The following is a 14,054-nucleotide window of genomic DNA, read 5'->3' on the forward strand; positions in this document are numbered from 1 at the left end:
ATGGGTTTGGTAATTTTCTTGTATTATCAATTCAGATGTGGTAGGCCTATGTTGACATTTTCTCAAAGAATGTGTCCTCTTTTCACTCGGTTTTCTTCATGCTGGTGGGTTTTCAGTTTAAATGCTATATGCTTCAATTGAACTTTATTTAAACTAAATAAGTAATAGATGTTACAAAATGTTTGTAATCTGAGATATGTCATCACTGAAAAGTGATCCAACGCTTGCGTTTACTGTGACCATGAATAGAAGACCCCGTAGGAGTAATCCCTTTCATCCCCTCATAAAAGTGATTTGATTTCACCACTGATGCATCTTTCCAAAAATGGACGAGGGAGGTGACTTTGCATTCAGTTGTAGCCTATTTGGGGTTTAATGGTGTTATTATAAGTGCACCCCATGTGCCTGTGCTATAAATATCCACATCGAGAACCAGCCCCCTTTCCTTCTCCTTATTTATAACCTCCATCAATGACTGCTGCCTATTTTTAACCAAATATTTGGCACGGACTCCTACTTCCTCCTTAAATAAATAGTATAGCTATCTTGGCAGTGGCACCTGAACATAGTATTAAAGGACACTTCATGGCTCTTTGTTGAGGAGTCAGTTGGTATGTGTGTCCAAAAATATGCCCTCATAATATTCATTGTTGCACACTGAAGCAAGTAGGACAGCGTCTAAGGATTATGTTCATTATGGACTAATCTGCTGTGGTTTGATTTCTCAATTAATACTTTTGTCTATAAAATGTCAGAAGATAATATTATTGACAAATAAGCCAAGAAGCTGAATTTTCAGTCAGACATGATCAAATTCAACTGAATGTACTTTATTAATATCATATTACATTTAATATATTAATCAGGCGTATTATGGATAAGATTATGCCGACACATATTAATACATATATATAGAGAAATACAAAATATTATGCTTTTTCAGTCAACTGGTAAATGTCTAAGTTGTTGCATATGACTCTTAACCAAGTGGTTTGTCTTATTGTTCAAAAAGGATTCGTGCTGAAATGGCAATGTTCAATGTGTATTTGGAGTTGGAAACAGGTTGGAGGGCTTTCTTTCTTGTGCACTCTGATGATCTGTTTCATGGCCGCCACCTATTACTGCCGGAGCTGGACAGCTGGTGTGTGAAGAGTGTCTCTGTGTGTGTGCGTGTGTGAGAGAGAGAGAGAGAAATGAGGGGCTTGTGTAGTATGAGTCAGACACGGAGGCAGATGGGCCGCAGCAGGCAGGAGAAGGTCTCAGGGAAAGAGTGAAGAATAATTTTGGACAAAAGGCACGACGGCTGTGAATAAGTAATGACTGGAGACAATCTGATGGATAACAATGGCATTGTGATTGTCCACTCAGGGGCTACGTGGGAAACCCGCAGGATGAGGTGCAGGGGCCTGATCGGCTGGGCTGCTGTCACACCAATACTCAGACTAGGATGGAGCAGCAATTAGAGTAAATATACCTTTTGTGTGTCCATATGGGCAAATTGTAGTGACATTTGAAGTGTTATAAGACCACTAAATTATGATGTAATGCTTTAAAATGACTACGAATTTGAGTATTCATCCCGTTGTGATCAGTTATACTGTAAACACCATTTATGTGGGTTGAATAATAGCATAAAGAATTGTATGATGTAAAAAAATCAAAGCTCCACAAATCTTTAATTGCCTCAGCAGCTAATTGCAGTGTGCGAAAATCACACGTGGCTGTTCTGCACAGCCCCAAATGGGCGGGGTCCGGTTCTCCCTGCAATCTCTGCCTCCTTTTTAATCTCCCTTTACACTGCAAGCTGTCATCTGTTGCTCAAAGGCATCAATCTCTCCCCAGACAGTGGCACCTCCAGATCTGTGGCAGTGGTGACCTCCCTCCCTGCTCCCTCCCACGCTTCAACCAAAGCCCCCTCAAGACCTCTTCCCTCGGCTTCAGACCCGTGGAGGCGACACACTTTCACGTCATCCTCTCCTTTTCTCTTGTGATTGTCTCACAGGTGCCTGCATGTGTGTTCACTTATACCTTTCTCACCTGCAGCTATTGGTTGTGACTGATAGATTTATTTACAACATTACAGTAACATTTACAAATGCCGATAAGGCCGCTTATTAGAGGGCGAGAATCAATGCATTATTACATTTTATTAATGGATTCCCAACATTTCCAAATGTATTATTACAAGATAATGCTTATCATTAACCTCATGGATTTTTCACAAGCAACCCAACAGTTTCCTTATTATTGGCTTCTAAAGAATCTATAAAGCATTATTACATTATGAATTAACCAATAACAATGTCATTAGATGTGACCTAATTTTTGAAGGGTGCCTTATTAGAAACTAGAACAGGGCCTTATGAATTAACATTCATGTGAGCATGAATTTAAATAATTATCTACAATATAACTGATATATGTTGCAAAGTAGCAAGTGAATCTGTACCATGTAGGTTGGATTTATCACATCAATCCATGACTGACATTCATAAGATGTTATACAAGTATCAGCAAGATAGAGAACATATCACCACCAAGTGGGTAAAAGCTATTACTACACCATTTAAGTCATGCACCAAACTGGTTCCTTCCTTTCTTCCTTGCCATCTATCTATTTATTGATCAATATCTATCTATATATCTATCTAACAACAGATGAAATATATAAAAGGAGATTGCCTTCAATAGGCCTTTTAGTACCAGTATTAAAGTTATTTATCATACAGAATAGATCATTTCAGAATAATATTAATACATTATAGTTATTGATGCATCACTTTACTGTTGCAGCTTGGGTAACTAATTTAGCTCCATCCTCCTTCCCAATCTATAATAATATATGTATTGATTATTTATATTTAGCATTATCTGAATCTGCAAAGAAACCAGTACCCTAATAGAGTAAAAACTACAATATTTCCTCCTGAAATGTGGTGAAGTAGAGGGAAAAAACTTCAAAATTTGACTTACATTAAATACAGTGCTTGAGCAGATATATATGTAGTTACTTTCAACTGCTGGCTTAATGGGACACTAATATGACAAAGTAATCAATAATGGTATCAGTAACACCTCTACTTTTTCCAGTCAAGTCAAAATGTGAAAAAGGCTGATTATTAAATGAAAATGTATTTTCTTAGTTGGGATTATGTGGAAAAGTACATTTTCTTTGTGTGTGTGTGTGTGTGTGTGTGTGTGTGTGTGTGTGTGTGTGTGTGTGTGTGTGTGTGTGTGTGTGTGTGTGTGTGTGTTTGCATTTGAGGACTCACTGGTTATAATTTATTTGTGAATCAGTGCCATTGATTTATATGCTATATTCCATAAACACAATTTACATGTTTATTGTGAACAATGGCCCATAACAGCATTAAGTTGATTCAGAGGCTTTGCAAAATATCTCCTCATCTTACATATGGATGAAATGCAGCACTTAGCCATGATTCATTAATTTCACCTCCAGGCGAAAATGGCTTTCTGTTGGTCTGAACCTCAAGCACTTGGCCCTGGATTTACAAAGGATCTCCCATGTCTGACTATTTTATGGGTGGACATTGATATCATAAGTGATAAACGCAAGATAATTATGATTATTTATCATTTGTTTCTACTTTTTTTGTCTTTGGAAAAGAAAGTTTTCTAAATCATAGGAGACTCCTTTAACTGAGAACAGTGCCGTCACTGTACAGTTTAAACACAGATCTTGATCAGACTTTCATTTTTACAACTTTACACCAAAGCTGGTGGAACTTGTCATTTTCTGAGATCAAAATACACTCTGTCACTCACACCACCACCAAAACTAATGATTGTGAAATTAGTTTCAGAGCAATCAGGAGCTCCCCTGCTAAGACCCACTGTATCCATATGCATGAAATTGCTTGTGTTAATACATGCTATGAATCGTGGGTAATGCAGTGAATAATTCTGACTGCACGCAATAATGCTATCTTCTATTAGATTGGGGAATGTTGTGAAGCCGGAGCCCTGTGGCAATATGCTTGTAAATGGCCATGTATGGATAATTAAGCATTACTCTTGAACATTAAAACTTGCTTATTTCAGAGAGCTGCAGGCAACGGAGAGCTCTTATTGGACTCATCACTATTTTTGGTGTCTCCCTATAATGTGTTCTCATTAGTATTAGTATGCGAGCAATTATAAACTTTCTAAAATCTATTTTACTGTATCCTGAAAATGGGGTTTTATTAGTAAGAGTGTATTTAACAATTGTAATCTTTTTTAGAAAACATTTTGTTTAGCAATACATGAAGGCAGGTTAGTTGTTTGAAACCTCACTAAAATAACAGAATGGGATATTTAATAGTGCTTTAAAAAATGAATTAAACATATTGCTTTTTATTGTGTACTCTGATCTTCCAAGAAATATATTGAAATATTAAAAGAGAAGTACTTGTTTCATAAGGAAAGTGCTGTATACTGGATAGTGTTGCAGAGATGCATTTTACATATCCAACCCATATTCCTAATATTGTGACCTTCCAACAAGCGACCAGCAACCTTCAGGCGGTCATTTCTGAGCAGAATGAGCTGCCACAGGAGGCCATGCTTTACGGAGGTAGATAAACACATTCCTCAGAATTGGGCGATGACAGGAGAGACCCGTCCTCTCCCTCAGCTGTTGTGTTTAGGTAACCCTTGTTTGCATCATCTTTGTCCTGTGCTGTAGCCAACCCAATTGTGTCACCATGCAATCCACATGGGGTATGTTAGAACATGGCCGTGTATCTGCACTGGGCCTTCATGAGTGTGACGAAGGTCAGTGACGAGACAATAAGGTTTGTATAAAAGGCTGCAGTTGAGGCAATAGTTGTTTTTCTTCTTTACTTATTTTGTAAAATGAGCCTTTTGACTGTTTTTTTGGCCGAACAACAAATGCATACGAGAAGTCACATGTGGGGGATAAAAGGGGATCAAGGCTAAAAGGGGGATCAAGACCAAACTGCTTTAATTATGTGTCACATAAAATTGTGTCTTTAAAAAGACTCCCACACAACCAAATCACCTCTTCAGTTTTAACTCAGTGGTCAAAGTGAAGAATGTGTGAGGTTGCCAGTAACATGTAATTACACAAAAACAACCCTTGAGTCACTTGATCTTGATCAAGCCTGAGAAAATATTTTAATGAGAACATCTTTCCGCTGTCTGGGTGTACAATAAAATTCATGACATTCATAAGAGTTTATCAAGTTACTGTGAGATCTACTCAAAAAAGTCAATTACATTTTAATATTTAGTGTGAGGAAGTTTGAAACATGGTAGTAAAATAAAATCTTTCTAGACCACAAACACGTCTAAACAGAACAAAGAAAAACTTGTCTTTAGAATACATTTTTTTTCCATCCCCCAATTTATTGATCAGAAAAGCTACAGGACGACATTGTGACTCCATGCCTGTCTATATGCTCTTCAGTAAACCCGCTGTATCATAAACATATAGGTATTGTTTAATATGATAATTTTTTTCTCAAACTCCCGGCTTTTCTTTAAATTCTGTACAATATGAAAATCAGTTGGCATACCTGTGAAACGTTCTTTCTGCTTTAATGAGATTGCCAATTTCACCAAAAGCTTAAAACTTTGACGGTTATTCTGAAAGGGCTTGAAACATGTGTAATGTCTATGTTTTTTATCTTCTCGGTACGACAGTAACTATCATGAAATACAACAATCATCGAGTTGTCCTTGTAATTATATTAAAGTTTAATGTTGCTAAAACAGATGATTTAATGTGGCATCAGGAAAAGAAAACAATCAGTCTTGTTGTAGTCCTCAGCAATCGCCTTTTTATTATACATGTTCACATTGCCTCTCATCAATCCATTCGCCACACTACATATGTGTTTTAGTGCTGAAGAAAGGGAGATATAGTCTTATTGTATCGAAGAAAGGACCATTTTTAATGCCAAAAAATGTCCAATAAATCCATAACTAACCATATTTTTTGCAACAAATAAATGTAAAGTTTTTAAAAACCGAAGTGAGTGCCGAAGGAAAGTGGCAGAGCAGCAGCAGCAGCAGGGAGAGAGACATGTGCAGCAGGATTACTCTGCTTCATTAAATACACAACATAGCTGTGATGCCTGTGCTCTTTCAAATCCATATGTAAACCATTTCCTCCTGCCTCCTCCTCCTCTCCCTCTCTTAAAACCTCCGGCTCATTAGTGCTGCCTTTATGACATGGCTTTACCTAAATGCCGTGGATTTTTCCATTCCCACTCTGGCCTTTTCTCAGGCGGCGCAGGCTCGGTACCTGAAAGAGAGACCTGGAAGACATGTTCCTGTTTCAGCAGCATTCCTCTGCAGTGATTGCTCCTGAGCACAAAGACTTGGTTTTATGCTTTTATTGCACACTTACAGCAACTGATGCATTCACACGACGTAGACGTGTTGGAGTTCTCTGGTTAGACCTTTGATGTGTGTTGCATATGACCCTCACTGTGTGCACACAACTGGAGTACAAACGGATGAATACAAATGCAGTTATTCATATACATGTTTAATCTGCAATTCCTGAAATTACTTGCAGAAATATTATGAGAACAATGTTGACAAACAGCTACCAGTCACTTTTTCTACACCAGAATTGGTATTCGAGACCTAACACATCTTATTGTAAGTGTGTGCCCTCAATACAACAAGAGTCCACAAGGTGGCAATGTAACACGGGTTTGAATCATCTCCAAAAAAGTGAATTCAAAGTGTAATTTCCTTCAATGGCTGCCTCTACTATTGTCACCTATTGACATTGATCTGAGGAGACGTCTCCAATCAGCAGACTGCACAATCTATGAAGGCATTCGGATTATGTTGCATCTTTTCTGACATTTACTGGCATGTTTTGATTTGATCATCCAGGATCATATATGATCATCCGAACATGTCATGTCTCTGATTTTATTATATAGTATTATATAAGCCAAACACACAAACAGTCACCGAGACAGAGGGCAGGAGAGTAACGGCCTAAAAGCCTGAATGCCTGAGAAGAGGGTGAATGATCCAGGTTTCCAACTGGCTCCTGTATTTTACTGAGTGGTTTTAGGGTGAGAAGTGTTTTCCTGTTTATCCATTCAATGGAAATAATATCCCATAAAGAGCCAATATGTTTCAGTCTTTGAACTCGCAGAGAGTTTTTCTCCGGCTCTTTGGAATAAATTAGGGCGAGCTGCTTGACGAAGGACTTCCCGTCAGCCTCCTCCAACCCTCCACACATGTTTCTGATAGACCTCCAAAAGCCTCAGTATCCAAGGGCAGCTCATTCAGAAAGAGAGAGGGAGTGATAAAAACAGCGGTGGGTGAGGAGGAAGAGAAGGAGATATAGGAGTCAAGGATGGACAAGAAAGCAGGGTGGGAGCAATAAAAGGCGAGGGAAGATAAAAAAGGTAACATTTTAGAGCATGACGCTGTTATTTGCTTCACTAGAGACGGCACCCTCGACTTCCCAAATGAAAATGACAGGGTTGTGTGTTCCTCTTGGTCCAATTATTTGTCTACAGTATGTTTTCTTCATAAACTATACACAATATCAGACTTTTGCATTCTCAATTGCAAAACATTTTTTGTGTTGCTCTGGGATGCCAGAGTGCCTCTCACAGACGAGAAACTTGGATTGAAAGCCCAAAAAGAAATAGACTCTTAAGTCTGATCAAATCCATTCCATTATCCATACCGCTTATCGTCATTAGGGTCGCTGGAGCCGATCCCAGCTGACATAGGGCGAAGGCAGGGTTCACCCTGGACAGGTCGCCAGTCCATCCAGGGCACACATAGACAGACAACCATTCACTCTCACATTCACACCTACGGGCAACTTAGAGACCAATTAACCTGACTGCATGTCTTTGTACTGTGGGAGGAAGCCGGAGAACCCACGCTGCCACGGGGAGAACATGCAAATTCCACACAGAAGGAACGCCCCAACTGGGAATTGAACCCACGGCCCTCTTGCTGTGAGGCGACAGTGCTAGCCACTACACCACCGTGCAGCCCTGATCAAATCCATGCATTCTTTTAATTTACTAGAAAATTCCCAAACTGTATTTCTTTCCCGAAATAAAATGAAATATCCTCTTTGTAGAGTGTGATCCTTGACATCACAAACATCTTTGTATGCTAAATTGCTTTTTGTTTCTTCTTTTTAAAAAGGTGATTGTCACTGTGTGTTTAAACACGTGTTTAAACTCAGTTTATCGGAGGACTCATATATATTTGCAGGCCACTCTGCAGGTCTTGCCCGTGTCTTAAACACAATGTAATCCTTCATGCTTAATTTAGTCCCTCATGAATCACCCTGAAACCTGTGTGGACAGACAAGCGAGTGTAAACACCTGTTGTGGTGTGTGTCGCTATTTTTACATGAGAGTAAACGTGAGTATCGGTGAGTAGTGTAGGGGTGGTAATGGAGGGAGGGAGTTTGAAGGGGGGAGATGCTGGCTGGGAGAGAGGAGGGGTATGGACTGTGAAATCAAAAACAGCTGCAGCAGGCTACAAAGAAGCCTCAGCTGGAATAACTCACTCACAAAAGTGACTCTGCTCTCCTGAGTGCAGGCAGTTTGGCGCATCCCCAAACACAAGAGACCAGACCCATCCAGCATCCCCTCTCTCCTGTCCGGCTATCCCTTCTCACAGAAAGGAGGCTACTATAAACATAGTTACAACAAAGTTTCTTGCACTTAACTTTATATATTATATATATATATATATACAGAATTCTGGGAAAAATGTATAAATTGCCTAAAAACATCTCAAATATGTCCATATGATGGAATGTTTATGTGAAAACATCATATAAGTCAATGAAGAGCTGGAACAAGATGATACAGGATATTAATGATACGGTCAGACTCAGATACATATATATATATATATATATATATATAACATTATGCATATCATGAAGAGGCCAGTATGTTAAGGCAAGACATTTGTATTGCACGTTTCAACAACAAGGCAATTCAAAGTACTTCACATGAAACCATTAAAAGCATCAAACACACAATGCCAAAGAAAACAAGATGTATAAAACATTTGATTAAAAAAAAAGGGCCGTGAAAAACGTTAAGGGGTTAATCACTAATGCATGTATAGCCCTCAATGTGTTTAGATCGTTTGAGAAAGACTGGCCTTAAGTGGAGGATCATTTAAGAATAAGAATAGTCTGTATGTCTCTACATTTCGGTTTTCCACAAATCATAGCTCACTTGCACTGAGTGACCAGATAAGAATGTATGTAATCCAATACAACGATTCCAGAAATACGGAAAATTGAAAAATGTCTAGGATTTAAACAGCAGTTTTGTTCTTTTGCAAAAGACTGACTCCTCTCAACTTATAATTTTGGATCATAAGTACTGGTGTAGTAAGCAGTATATTTATGTTTGGAGCTGGTGGCAATTGAAACGAGTATCATATAACAGGGCATCCTTTTATATTTTATAATTTTTTTGTAAAATGTTAATTTGTAAAGTAATAACTGTACTGTAGCTGCCCGGTGAATGAAGTGGAGTACTTCATGTCCTTCTAAAATGCTGTGCAAAAGAAGTATGACAAAAAAAATACTCAAGTCAAGTACTGGATTGCATGATATCGTGATGTGTTCCAAATAGTAGGCATCTATAGAAATGTTAATACGGACAAGACACCATCACTGCTTACTAAATGTATTCACAACCGATACCACAAGGTTTAATACCCGCTACTGCAGCTCACTCTGACAGTTGCTGGCGACGTTGTGATAATTGTGAAATAACAACAATAAGAATTCAACTGAAACAACATGCAATGCTTATCCACATCGGTGAACATAGAATGTAAGAGTGACACTGCAGACACACACACACACACACACACACACACACACACAGACAACACAAACAAGAGGGTGACACAGTTGCCTATAGCAAGAAATGAAGTAAATGATCTCCAGTGTGTTCAGTTGTGCGTGTGTGTGTGTGTGTGAATGAGGATGGAAGTGTGCGTGTGCACATGGCTGTGTTTAGGGCCTAGAGGCTTGTTTAGCTGACCTCAGTGAAAGCAAACCTCATCACAGAAGCTCTGGCATTGTCTGTGTGCCCGGGCTGCTCTGGAGCCAGACGGTCTGCCGGCCGCTAGCTTTGCTTTGCTTATAACGGCTGAGAACATCCGATCCCCTTGGGGAGGACAGGAGGGGGGGGGGATCTACTGCACCACTCGCCACTTTCCTCTCTGTCTTTATCTCTGCTCTTTAGACAAGGAACACGCATTAGCCAGGTCATCAACTAGTATGTTTATTACGTACGCGCGTGAGTGCATGCGTGTGAGTGTGTGTGCATGAGAGCAAAGGAAACAACAAGAATGAGAAGAGGACAAGTTTGGATACAAGGGCTCGAAAATGCGAATGGAAAATGTGTTTCCGTGAGAGCACAGAACACACACACGGGGAGGAGAAACTGATTTGTCTTCAATCTGATCTGGCCGATCGCACAAACACATTCCAGTGCAGGTAATCACCGAACGTCTCGGTGTCAAAGTATTTCATTGATGAGTGTGTCCCACTTTTTTTTCCTTTTATCCAGTTCACTTCCACTAATTCATCTATCATGCAGAGAGAAGGTTGAAGCTTTGTGCTCTGACAGAAACAAATGGTCTCTAATCACCACCAGACGTCCATGTCCAACCATGACAGAACACTTCCACTCGCTCCCCGAGCTGTGTGTTCTCCGTGCCCGTCCAACAAACCCTTCATGGAGTCCACACGTGGCCTTTGAGGAGCGTTGGCCATTCTTGAAAAGCCCATGAAGGAAATATGGAACATGCTGTAATGTTTTGAAATTACATAACTTCTGGGTGGAGTATTTTCCCCACGAAAGTGTCTCAAAATAGTATGCTCTCATTCCCCATGAACGCAAACAAGTTGGTGGGAAGGTAGACAAGCATTACCTCCGCTGCTGCTTCTCTCTGTTCACATGTCAGTGTGGGAACTGGTAGCCATGACTGCATGGAAAAAAGAGGAAACCTGAAAATAGTGAAGGATGAAATACATAGAACGGTGTAGTCACAATATTACAGATATGAACCCACAATCAGGATCAACGTCTGAGTGACTGGCTTTTTACAAGATGTCAAAAGAGGATCGACCACTACGAAGGAGACAACTAGAGACAAATTACTTTTTGCTGATCAAAATTAATTAATAAGAACATGATAAAAATAAAAACACTTTGAACAATCTGCTCAGCAGCAAGCAGCAGCAGGCGGACAAAGTCAGCAACTAGCTGGTCAACATGGTGGAGAATTGAGTTGCTAATGAGAAGTCTCGTTCCCTCAGGAGTTGGCGGGGTCAGAAACCCAGCGAAAAGAGATTGGATATTGGATTTAAATTCATCACAACTCCAAATTAATGATAGTGTCCCCAATACATAATTAATGTGGGTAGCACATGATACATTTATTTTCTCTTGTACACAATCATTATGGGGTGGTGACATTTTCTACAGCAAAGCTATCGAACTGATCCTCTTAAGAAAAAAATCATGATCATCATAAAATCACATGCAAAGATATTCAGTAGAAAATGAAATGATATTGGACTTTAACAAATGGAAGCTAAAATCAATATGTTACTCATTTTTAAATAAGGGCAGTTCATTTCCCACATTCTTGCGTTTTACTGCATGTTTTATTAACGCAAACGTTTTCCTTTATCACTTACTCAGGATTTATTTTTGTTAACATTTTCATATTGTAAATCCTTAATAGCAAAGAGTTTGTCTTACATGCTGGGAACAGCGAGCCATCATCTGTTGCCCAGATCCCTCAGTGTGTGTCCGGTAGCCGACTCGACACTACACACTTACAACACAGGACACGGCCCAAACAATGCTGCACATCTGGGGGCCTCAGCTGGCCACCAGCCACCAGCACTCCCTCCTCCTTCTCCGCTGGTGTACATTACAGCTCACTGTAAACACACATTTTCATACCTACATCCTGAACCACAACTCATAGGGACGTTCTTTGTGGACAGAGGTCGAACAAAGTTCACACATAACATGGGAAGAACATCAAGGCTCAGTGCAAATCCTGGTTTGTTTGAAGGTGAGCTCCAAGCAAGAATAGCACTGATATCCAGCTCATCTCAATTCTCCCAGGACCCATGTTACCAATATGAGCTCAATGCATTCTGGTGCGGTGACATATAGGCCCATGATCAGATAGAGAGCAACTCTAAAGAATGCACCAATTCAGCGCAGACGGTTATTCCTCCACATCGAATGATCACCCTCACAGCCGTGACTTCATCTGTGGGAACAGACTAAATGTCAGTTCCTAAATCAGCATGACGATCTGCAGGCGGCTCATCAAAGCCGCTCCGAGGTTGTTCCCATCGCAAACAGAATCATACAAGTACCGGGCTGTCACATGAGCTGAAGGCATTTTGTTTGTTCCAAAGCAATCGCACCAAATTCTTTGGAGAATGTTTTCAAGATACGAAGTTGCCAATGAGGTGGAATTAAACAGATCCTTTATTTATATTCGCCATCATAGGGCAAAAGAAATCCATAATAACCGTTCATTGCAATTCTAGTGGTCTGGGAAAAAACTAGAGTTCTGCGCCTGCTCTTGGCTCTGTTTTAGGGGTTTGTAAACTCCAACCCGTGTCAGGAGACTGCCATTCTGATAATATACAACTATAGAAGACATCCAATTTTGATAGACGCTAACAATTCACAGGTTATTTTACAAAGAGGTCGTTCCAATGAGCGGTTCTATCAATACAGATGCTCGTCCCTGCAGATGGTGAAGGGAGCCTGGTTCAACGGCGAAATATCCCGCAGGAAAGGTTTCTCCTCCAAACATGGCAACACCTGCCGACATTGCAAAGGAAGACGGACTCCTGACAATATTGGCAAAGTGTTTCAGAGAAAGAAAGAAATTGTTGAGCCTGGAATCACATAATGTCATCTCAAAGGGATGCACAGGTATACTGTGGTTTATTTAGCACAAAGCCTTTCAGCTCTTCCCGCTATTAACATGCTCCAGCATAAACGTAATGCCTTGATTGCCAACAACATGTAAGTATGTAAGTTTAACTTTATGGTGCTCATTGCATTGCTCATAATGTACACTACCATTCAAAAGTTTGGGATCACTTAGAAATGACTTTATTTTTCAAAGAAAAGCACTGTTTTTTCAATAAAGATAACATTAAATTAATCAGAAATACACTCTCTACATTGTTAATGTGGTAAATGACTATTCTAGGTGGAAGTGTCTGGTTTCTAATGAAATATCTCCATAGGTGTATAGAGGCCCATTTACAGCAACTATCACTCCAGTGTTCTAATGGTACATTGTGTTTGCTAATCGCCTTAGAAGACTAATGTCTGATTAAGACCCGTGCAATTATGTTAGCACAGCTGAAAACAGTTATGCTGGTGATATAAGCTATACAACTGGCCTTCCTTTGAGCTTGAAGTTTGTAGAACAAAATTAATATTTCAAATATTAATCATTATTTCTAACCTTGTCAATGTCTTGACTATATTTTATATTCATTTGATAAATAAATGTGTGATTTTTCATGGAAGACACGAAATTGTCTGGGTGATCCCAAACTTTTGAACGGTAGTGTAATTGCTCATAATGTAATGGGAAATGTAGTGGACGAGAAGTATAAAGTCACAAATACTCATAAAAGTTGAGTAAATATACTTTACTCTCCACCAGTGGGTATGAATATACAGCATCAGTATCAGTAACAAGACATTTGGGTAAATACTCGGCAAACTGATGACTGATATAAATAATTATATTCATCCTGGCTGTGGTTTTCGTTCTCAGTCCTGGCAACAGACCTCAGAACGGTCGTCCCCGTCTCCCACGGACATAGACAGAGAAACTGTGTCCCTATTCTACTGTGATGATATTAAATATATGGAGAATCTGAAAAATGAATAGTGTTTTCATATCTACAGTATGTCTGCATCTTAATAAGCTGAAATTAAGTTATTCAGTTTCATACCCAATGCCAGAAGCCAAAATAATCTTTC

Source organism: Pseudoliparis swirei, chromosome 6 (assembly GCF_029220125.1).
Source record: "Pseudoliparis swirei isolate HS2019 ecotype Mariana Trench chromosome 6, NWPU_hadal_v1, whole genome shotgun sequence".
Taxonomy (NCBI): Eukaryota; Metazoa; Chordata; class Actinopteri; order Perciformes; family Liparidae; genus Pseudoliparis; species Pseudoliparis swirei.